The sequence below is a fragment of the Bombina bombina genome, chromosome 2 (assembly GCF_027579735.1).
Source record: "Bombina bombina isolate aBomBom1 chromosome 2, aBomBom1.pri, whole genome shotgun sequence".
Taxonomy (NCBI): domain Eukaryota; kingdom Metazoa; phylum Chordata; class Amphibia; order Anura; family Bombinatoridae; genus Bombina; species Bombina bombina.
In genome coordinates, this window is record NC_069500.1 from 1,009,964,221 (window position 1) to 1,009,976,181 (window position 11,961).

The window sequence follows — 11,961 nt, forward strand, 5'->3', positions numbered from 1 at the left end:
CAAAACATGGAGAAATACATGTGTGACTTATGTGCTTACCCTTGTATCTATGACTATGAAAAATGACCACTTATTTGTTGTTCTGACATAACAACATTTTAGATATCAATGATCAATACATGGTCAATAATATGCTGTATGAGCACAAGGTTTTACATATACAAATGCTATCCAAATGCCCTCTAGTGCTCAAATTGTATAATGATTACAAGCACTCTTCAAGATTTAAGAAATGAGCACACCAACCTCATAGGTTTAGAGAGCAAATGTAAATAAACCCAGACAAATGTTCAATTGTTGATAAACATTTGATATCCTTGATATTACAGAATTGACTTTTCGAATAATGTTTTAAATTTTTTTTTTCTAAACTGTCCCTTTAACAACATTACATATGCTAACACATATTTTAAGCTTGTTGGTATATCTACATGTACTTTGTAAAAAAAAAAAAATTTAAATAACATTTATATTGACGTGTTAAATAAAGTCTATTTTCTTTAAGAGACATTATTGTGTTAATATTTTATTGTAAAGAATTTTTTTTTAACAATGAATATGGTTTAAAGTCCTTTTAGGAGTGGGGGGGGGGAAATATGCTAACAAAAATAAATTTGAAGATTAAACTATGTGGATCTCATACATGATACAAAAAACAACATTTGCATTCAAGGGACAGTATCCTATATTTTTTACATAACTGTATGTAATAGACACTACTACAAACAACAAGATTAACATATACTGATATCAATATTAAAAAGCTTCAAACACTTGCAAATAAAATAGGGTTAGCTATATTGAAAATATAGATGAACCACCATTACAACCGTAAAACAACACAATACCCCATCATTAACATATGAAAAGACCCTTTACACAAACTGGACAAAGCTGGAGATGGTACTCACATGAAACTCATTGGCTTTGCGAGGATTAAGAAAATTACTTACATTTTATTACAACACAAGACAAAATAAACCGATTGGTTAAACAATGGACTATCTAACTAGACACAAAATCAAATATTTTTATTTATAATGTGAGTGTCTAATGAACCTTTCATAAAATATACAACGAAATTACATTTAGAAGAAGTCGGCATCATATATTTAGCATATGATAAATGCATATTGATTACTTTATTCAAACACAATAGCGCATATTTATTAATTAGATATGTTCAACATTAAACACAACAGTAATTTTTCAGAAAAAGGAACATTGTTGACAAACATATTAAACATGGACTGGAGAGATTTGCACTTGCCTATAAATATCCTATGCATGAAAACATTTTGCTTTCGTTCGTTGATTCAACCAGACATCCAGCAAAAGAGAATGTGTTGGTCTTTATCAGCTACGGGTCAACAATGTAACATGATGCAAATAATACATATTCGCAAGCTTTGTAAAATTGCATGCAGTCACAAACGTTTTTAACGTGCACAAATATTGCGGGACTACGCAATCCAATCACACGTTTTTTTACCTTTACATGTTCCGTCTTAACATGGCGCTTCCTTGATCACGTAAGAACGCCATCCAATGAAAGGCACATTATTGATCACGTAAGAACGCACAAAAAAAAAAAGGCGCATCCTTGATCGCGTCAAAACGCAATCCAATAAAAGGCATATTCCTGATCACGTAAGAACGTCAGTCAATACAAGGAATCATTGGACAGCCTGGCAGGTGACGTCTTAAGCAACATGGCGCATCCGAGATCGCTGAAAAAACGCAGACAATACAAGGACTCAGTGACATCTTGGCATATCACTAAGAAACGTATTTATATTTTAGGAACTAGTATGTGTGTAGATTGCTATCTAGGAATGTCACCAAATCATGAATCATCTTTTCGGACTTGACTGTCCCTTGAACTATAGCTATGGTGTATATCTTTAACATTTAAAAGATACACATGAGAAATACATATGCCATTGATGTTTTAAGATATGTTTGGATTGTTGTTGAATAACAATAGTTATACATGTATTGATTAAACGTGTCATTTATTCAAGTTTAATTATTGTCAGCCTACCGATAGCCATATATGGGAGGAGATGTATTTTGTTAACATATTAGTTAACTAATATTCATCATCTACATTATTTGCATTACACACAGAGATTGATTTGGTTACACTTTGACAATAATATAGATTTGAAAATGAAATACAGGTGCTGTCAACATTACAATAAGATTGTTTATTAATAAAACTATATGTCCTTGTTCTTGTAAAAAGGACAAAAACGCTTTACAAATGGAAATACATTCATTTACAATAGTGATCAACATCACTTAAAGGGACATTATTTTGTTTTTAAAAAGAGCATACACATAGTCAATACTATTTAAATAAAATTAACACTTTACAGGGATTATATCATTGTATCAATACTCAGATCATTTGGTAAAGGTGCATCAATTCATGCAGAGTTTATAAATACACACATGGATCTGAACATTTAAATATACATATATACACAAATACAAAAATATATATACATATATAAAGAAATTACTCTGCTAATCATAATCAGGCAATGATAGAGCTAAGAGAAAATAATATAAACACAAATAATAAGATTACATTGGAGATGTTAATCTTAAAGTCATTTACTATTGTCTTACATATATGATTTCATTATAACAAATATATTTGTTAGGTCCCTTTAAGGATAAACAACATAAACTAGAGCTTTCAAAAAATAACAGGAAGAATGAGGACAAAGATTTGTGAAATAAAATGTATTTTATTAGTATGTAAGAAAACATACACAACGTTTATAAATAATCTTGTAAAAATAAGGAATATATGAGCCATATGACAAGGTAACACAGTGCATCACAGTCCATGAAGAGAGTTGCCAAGGGCCACCATAGCCCCATTGGAGACACATGGCAAGGTAACACAGTGCATCACAGTCCATGAAGAGAGTTGCCAAGGGCCAGCATAGCCCCATTGGAGACACATGGCAAGGTAACACAGTGCATCACAGTCCATGAAGAGAGTTGCCAAGGGCCACCATAGCCCCATTGGAGACACATGGCAAGGTAACACAGTGCATCACAGTCCATGAAGAGAGTTGCCAAGGGCCAGCATAGCCCCATTGGAGACACATGGCAAGGTAACACAGTGCATCACAGTCCATGAAGAGAGTTGCCAAGGGCCAGCATAGCCCCATTGGAGACACATGGCAAGGTAACACAGTGCATCACAGTCCATGAAGAGAGTTGCCAAGGGCCAGCATAGCCCCATTGGAGACACATGGCAAGGTAACACAGTGCATCACAGTCCATGAAGAGAGTTGCCAAGGGCCAGCATAGCCTCATTGGAGACACATGACAAGGTAAAAGAGTGCAACAGGCACAACAATAAACTGATAAAAAGGCCAAATGGCAACAATATAAATACTAATTCAACATGTGGACGGAGGATTATTATCTGCCACCATGGAGCATATCCAGATCCTCCACTTACTGGTCATCATCTTCATTGTCCTGTGCATGTCCAGCTCCAGATTCAGGCCTTGAACGTAATAGCATAATTTCACGCAGAGTCAAGTCCTGAATCCGGAGCTGGGCCTGCATGGTGTTGTTCATCCCTCTCAGGACATCTGCGTTCCTCAACACGGCCTGCTCTACTCTTGCTATCCCTTCTAGCATGAGCCATGCTGAGTCACAGCCTAAAATAAAATAAAATTAAATATTAAGGATAATTACACAACAGAATAAAATATTTTAATACATACATTGTCATCATAAAGAAAAATAATTATTTACATAAATTATTTTTCATATATTCTTTACACATGAATTAGGTTATTCAGACAGACAGAAATCATTAAAGGCTCATGTTACTCAAACATGTTGTCCCCTTTAATTGTTTTTAGATGATCCACTTATACAGCTTGAGTGTATCAAATCTTGTTAAAGGATTTACATTGTACTTACATCAGCAATTTAAAAATTCAATTTAGACTGTGGTAGGCACACCTATCCTTAAACATTTTGGCATTGAGGACAAGCTGTGTAAACATAGCAACCAGAAGAAATTAAATTCCCACTGGGTTAGACAAGAGATAATGTATCCACATTTGGACATAAAATTTTGGATCCAAGTAGTGGTGTTTGGTATATGTAGTGATATCCAATTAAAGGGACAATGAACCTAAATATTTAATGGACTGATTCAGATAGAGCATGACATGACAAATCTTTAGAAATTACACATATTCATTATATGTTTTAATTGTCAAGCTATATTTTGAATGCAAGAATGTTGGTTTTTATGGAAGCCAATATTTGTTGATGAACTTTGTTTGTGCATGCTGGTTGATGGATACATTCATCCAACAATAAAGAAATGATGGCCACATTTATTTTATTGTTTAAACTAATTATAGGAATAAGTTGTTTTCCATAAATATATCAAGAGAATGACGAATAATTCATAAGAGTATTCTATTATACATTGGCTTAACATTGCATGCTGGATTTGAATCACAATTTAACCAATTTAACTTCACTGTACCTTTAAGTATCTTATAAAGTGTATTTAGAATGATACTTACAGCTGTGCCTGGGAAGGACAATCTGACACCCAGGACAATGAAGGTTTAAACAGGGGGGAGGGATGGGATTGGCTTGGGGAGGGATGGGAATGGCTTGGGGAGGGATGGGAATGGCTTGGGGAGGGATGGGAATGGCTTGGGGAGTGGTGAGCTGCTGCTCCAGGGTAGGCCGTACAGCTGGGGAGTGGGGAGTTTGGGTCTGGACAGCTGTACGGGCCAGAATACGGGGAGAGCGGCGAAGGGGGGTGTATGGGCGTTTTTTGGGAGGGACAGGATATGAAATATGGGAAGGGCTGGCAGTGGTCGGGGCATGGACATGAGTTTGGTGATGGGAAGTGCTCTGGGTGTGTGCAGAGGTGTGGCCATGATCAGGGGTGTGTGCACGGGGAGGGGTCTGTGACTGGGCAGGGGCGGAATCCAGATGACCAGAAGTGGTGGATCCATCTGAAAATGTAAAGAAAATATATTAACATCTCATACATCCTGACATCAAATCAACGCATTTCAAATTGATTATGTTTTCAATATACTTCGAAGTGTGTTTGAATCTGTAAACTATTCTGAAATGAGGATATGGTATCTATATAGGCACTCAGATGAATCTCAATGACTGTCTGTACAATGTGAAACTTATTATTGTGTTTTGGCATGGAAAATGCATGTGACATAATGATGGCATGAATTATATATTCTTAAAAAAATATATACAAGCAGATTTTCATGCTGCCTGATATAGAAAGGGGGCAGTAGTGTATTTGAACAGACAAATAATATTCCTTTTTAAAGGGAAAAAGCTGTAGACTTTGAATGTCTTCAATAAAATGATTTCAAACTAAGAAACATGTTGGAAACATGATAGATATATTTCACATACCATCAGACTCCAAGGCAGCCTCTTCCTCCTCCATCCCACATGTGACATCAATCTCTGTAAAACATAACATGTTGTGTACACCTTAAGATCAGATATTATAACATATGTTACTGTTGCTCAAATACGCACATCAATGTTGCATTAAAGATATACACACACAAAGTTATGATTTACATCATTTTGATGGAGCATACAAATGACAATAGATTTGTTATTGTCAATAAATCAGAATATTAATGTATTGTTTGTCTTAATGTTAAATTCATAAAAGCATAGTACATAGAACATTTAAGATTTCTCATGTGTGTATCACTTGATGACTGTTGTCAAAAAAACAAATAGAAAAAAACATATGTTAGACATCTTATGAATAACAAATGTGTAGACTAATAAAGTAGAAATTATTAATCGCTCAATATAAAAAATAAATATATAAACAGAAGATAAATTCTATGTTTTTTTATAATGTTATGCTTCATCGGAATCATGATCATAATATTGATTAGCAATACACCTTCAATTACATATAAATGAGTCAATGGACTTACCAGGAGACCGCAAAGGCGGCTCTATGTCACTGCTGGATTCCTGTGGGCTTCCCACACCAACTCTCTCTATGAATGATATAGATATATATTATTAAACACATTTTGGATATCACTAAATCACATCTGTCTAGAATTTTAACATTAATCAACTTTAAATTGTGAAGAATAGAGCAGTCATTACACCAGAAAATGCTTGATTGAATCAAGGGGATTCTGTAAACATATCTGTATTGAACATATGTTTAATGTCAGACTACATTAGACATCAAATTCATCTCAGATGCTGCTATTGCATATCTAAATATACCCAATGATCAATGTTCTTAACCCTTTAAGGACACAGCTTTCACTTAGCTCAATTGTTTTATGACGGAATTATTCCGTCATATGTCCTTAAGAAGTTACAAGAATACACACAAACCACATATTGAGGAGCATCTGTTGACAAATCTAAACAAACATGTGTCACATCGACCCATTTTTTCAATGTACAGTAATCTTGTTTAGGACACAACACATATTTATCACAATACATAACAAACTTGATTATTACAAATATGTAATCATGGTGCTGTTAGAGTATGCAGATATCTATAAAGTAACTCCAACAGATAATTAGATTTATATATCAATAGTTTTTAATAAAAATAATGTAAAGATGAATGAATCTATTTTGTCTTAAAGGGACACTGACATGATTAATTTAAATAATTGATTTCTATGTTCAAAATGTAAAAAATGATTTAACATTGACTCCTATTATAATTAGAATGTTGTTCGATATTAATCTTAAAGGCAGATAAGGAATATTGGATTCAATAAATATTGTTTGTTGAAGGTATCCACCAATCATCAATATAAACCCAGGTTGGTCAACAAATATTTAGATGCACATAAACGTACTTTCTTTATTTTAAACTACATTTAGCAATAGAATATGTCACATATGATGATAGTATTATATTTTATGTTTATTAATATTGCATACTGTATGTGAAAGACAATATTAATAATTGTAGCTCAGTATCCCTTTAATCTAAAATTAAATAGATTCCACAATGTTGTTGTTTGTTAATGAATTATCTACTCCATATGTTGATGTAATGAATGGTATTGAGCATGCAATTAAAATCAAATATGTTATTTAAGGATATCCGAATAATTATATAATTTTCATCTATTAAATAGACATTACATATAAATATTGAACAATGTGTATTTAGTATGTAATGTTCATTCCATGTTTCTAAGACAAATGTCAATTAAAATGAGACATACCATACTGTGACAAGCCCTGGCTTGAGGATCCAGCAGCCACATCCATATCTGTAATATATTAAATGAGGATTGCATATCATTAATACTAATCATGCCATGTTTAAAATATTTACATTAATATCAAATCAATAGAAAAATATTAATCCTTTGGTAGTCCCATGAGTTAATATTTTCCGCAATTAAATTAATGATAAATATATCCTGGACTCTTATTTTCAATCAGTTGTGTTGTTTACTGTATCTTTAAGAATATCTGCTTGTTATTACATAATCATCAATTGATGGCCATATGTTATAATTTATTAGTATTATTCGTTTTTTATTAGATATAATATTTAAAATAAGAATACTGTATTCTTCACTAATCTAAGAATTTCCATTTAATTTTTAACAACATGTATAAAGCAATGCCACTTTCCGCAAACCCATGTTAACGTGGATGAGAAATGCCATTTTCGCGATCATTGCGCAATGATTCCAAGCGGAATTACGCATCCGTCATTTGAACAACATGTATAAAGCAATGCCACTTTCCGCAAACCCATGTTAACGTGGATGAGAAATGCCATTTTCGCGATCATTGCGCAATGATTCCAAGCGGAATTACGCATCCGTCATTTGAACAACATGTATAAAGCAATGCCAATTTCCGCAAACCCATGTTAACGTGGATGCGAAATTACATTTCCGCTCTGTGATGCATATTCTGTAGAGCGCAAGAAACATCATTCCTATTTCATGTGTCAATAATCTAAAATCAGATATCTAAACATCATATGTAGTGTATGTTGTGAGATCTGTATAGGTTTAGTATCTGACTAAATACACATTTTTGATTTTTAAAATTATAAATATTATATGAAGTTGGATAATTACCTGGTTCAGATTCTCTATCGGCTCCTCCCAGGCCACCGGACGGAGAAGCATCTGCCCTGTCCCCCGCGTCAGGACTTTGAGATCCCGCAGCTGGGAGGGAAGAAGAGGAGGCCGAGGATGGCGAGGATCTAAATCTTTTGGGGACCCGGAGATTGAGGAGCTCGCATAAAGTCACCTCATAAGGGAGTAGGTACAGTTTCCGCAGGGCCTTTCTTTGGCCCCCTCTTTTACGGGCTTGTACCCAGTCCCTTATGAGGTTGACTTTTTTCGATAAACGCAACCTCATATCTCCGAATCTCCTCATGATCTGATCCTGGGTCCTCTGGACGTCACACACCAATCTAACCGCATTGGTGATAGACTCCCAGAGGGCCTTCTTAACAGGCGCATCTGTCGAGCTCCTCTTGTTCCCAAACAGCTGGGGATAAAAGTCCTTGACGGCGTGGACCAGTGCAGCGCTCTCCTCCTTGGTGAACCTGGGAACTGACATGCCTGCTGGGTTGTCCAATAAATATATTATAATAATATAAACTGCCTGCAGGCATTAGAGAACTGACAAAGATGGCAACGTGTAATGGACTTTTATATGGTGAAGTAAACATGAGATGCACCATGGGACAATTTATCTGTACATCTGATTGGATAAAAGTTTGAAATATTGTTATAATGTCTGTGAGACCATCCTGACTCAAGTTGTGTTTGTGTGATGAACTCTGATTGGCCGTTCCTTAATGTTTCATATCTTAGTAACTTCCTTACACATACCGCTTGGTGGTGCTGTAACTTCATTTTTCATGTAGACTTATTTGTAACTCATGGGCTTGTCATGCGGATATGTGTGACGCAGATTTAATATCCGGGATCCGTGAAATATTAATGATTAAATACTGTTTAAAATCTAATCCTGTCACATTATTAATGTTGTAGACATTTTTCGGTTTAATAACGGTCTGTTTCTTTAATACAAATACACATTTAATATTGTATGTCTTTATTGTTCTTTAAATAAATTGATTGTGAAGTATTGACATTGCTCTATTAAATGTATTTATAATGCACATTGATTGTGTGCTATTGCGTGACATTACACTAATGTTTAAATATGCTAATCTGGTGTTTGAAGATGCGTTTCCCACGCAATATTTATTAATGTTAAAATTCCGGTTAGAATGTCAGTAACTTGGATAATCTGTTTATAAATGTTAAACTACAGCTTTGTTATTCGCAAATAAACCTCGAGCTTGTATTTCTCTGAAGTGCTCATATATGTTATTGTGCAATGGCGTATTTAGTTTTAAAGAGACATTACAAACAAACAATTGTATCAAATGATCTGTAGAGATAGAAGATTGTTTAGACTTTAAACTGTAAATCATTTTCTCTTAGTATTTATATATCCTCAACAGAAGAAATTTAAATGCACATGGTTGAGCCAATCACATAAGGCATCTCTGTGCATCCACCAATCTTCATCTACTGAGCCTATCTCGATATGCTTTTCAAGCAAAGTATGTCAAGATAGGAAGAGAAGTAAATACACTCTTTAAATCTCTTAAAGGGACACTGTCCAAACAAATTTACCATTGGTGATTGAGCATGAAATGTTAATCAACTTTATTATTTAATACGATTATCAAATGTTAAGTTATCTTGTTATGTTTCTTTGCAAATCAATAATGATATTTTATATTACGGACAATTGTTTAATAAAAACCTGGGTTGTCCTTGACGATTGTTGCATCAATTATTCCAAACAATCAAGTTCTGTCCAGAGTACTGAAGCAAATAAATTAGCTATTTACTGCCTTATTTCTAAAGTAATGATAGCAACATCACAATGAGCATTCATAATATGAGACAAGTTTTAAAGTTGATTAAAATAGAATACTCATTCAGAATGTATAAATCATTGTTTTTTTAAATGGCTACCTTTAAGTATATTTTGATTTCATGTCCCTTTAAATAAACATTTAACAATAATGCTTAATATATCATAAACCTAGGCACCTTCATTTTGCTAAATGAGTCTAACATATGAGTAAAGCAAATTTAGATGAACTTCTAGATTGTTTTACACACTGACTGAAATATATTTATTAAATGATGTCTTTTTTAGCCTTCAGCGTAGAGGGACATTAAGCTATATGTTATGTATGCATTTTGTATAATAATCTTATATTTGACCAACTTAATATGTTTTGTTATTCAATCATTATATTGTAATTATATATATATTCGTGGATTAAATACATCTCTACATAGGCTATTTTGATGCTGATTGTTGTTTGCATATAGATGCCTTATATCATTCACTAAGATATGTGCATTTATTTGTATTTTAACAAGTATATTTAAAGACTGAATGTAATTCTATAGTACATTCTAAATATGTTTAAATTCTTGTATGATATTTGTTACAATGTATACAAAATATACATTTTGAATGACCCCTTTAAGGACACAAACATATTGTATTTTGATTTAAGATTGACAAAATAAACTAAAGGGGAAATTACATTCTATATAGATATTTGATGTCTAACCCAAGAGGTAAGATTGTAATAAATACATAATATTACTAAGTATAGTTAAATGACTCCACTAGAAAATTACATAGATTAACCTGGCATCCAATAACTAATTTTGTAAAAATATCAAGTTAAATGACCTACCATTTATAAATGTAATAATTGTAAAATATTTTCTAATAATGTTTTGAGATACCTAAGGAAGATACATGATCTTATACAATTCTTTTTACATTCAACAACACTGTCACTTTCATGTAATTGAACCACTTCACCTTATTAAATGTTAAAACAATCATAATATTAATACATATCCTAAATATTTTTAATATATACTTTTTAAATATAAAAGCATTGAAGAATCTGACTCCCCAATTAATGTTAAAAGATATATTTTAATATTCTCTGAAGATTTTTATTTTCTACTATTAATGCATTATTTTCTCTTATGCATGTGCTTGTCAAATAGCCAACTACCAGTCATGGGAGTCCAAGTTTTATTTATTTACAGATTATATTGATATATATTAGAATCTGTTAAAAATAAACATATATTTAATTGAAAATAATTAAATATTCCAGGAAGTCATCAGATGCCAATCTGAAATGACAAATAATAAAAATGGAACAAAGTTAATACACACGTTGTAAAATATTCATAAAATACATTTAAAATCATATGGTGTCTATGCTCTAACTTTGATCAACATTTTTTAAAGATAATCATTACATTGATTTTAAATTAATGAAATACATACACCATTATATTGTTGATTAAAAATTATATTTAAATATCAAAAATTAAAATTATACATAATAATGTATATCACATGTAAACAATATATGTATGCTGAACATAAATGTAATATTTCATGTCCATTCAAATACCTCTATATCAACTATAATATGTATTCCTTTTTCTGATTGTGATCCCTAAATATCTAATTATGAACTAAATATGACTAATGTATGTAAGCTACTAATAGTCTACAGTCTTCACTAGCATGCATTGGTACACCAACCTGGACAATGCATGGTCTTTGAAAGTCAATTCAGGGGTAAACAGTTGATCTTCAATAGGTGTCTTATTCATCAGTTCATTAAATAGAGGACTGGGAAATCACATCTAAAAAAGTACAATCATCTAAGTGTCTGATTGTGATCCCTAAATATCTAATTAAGAACTAAATATGACTAATGTATGTAACCTACTAATATTCTACAGTCTTCACTAGCATGCATTGGTACACCAACCTGGACAATGCATGGTCTTTGAA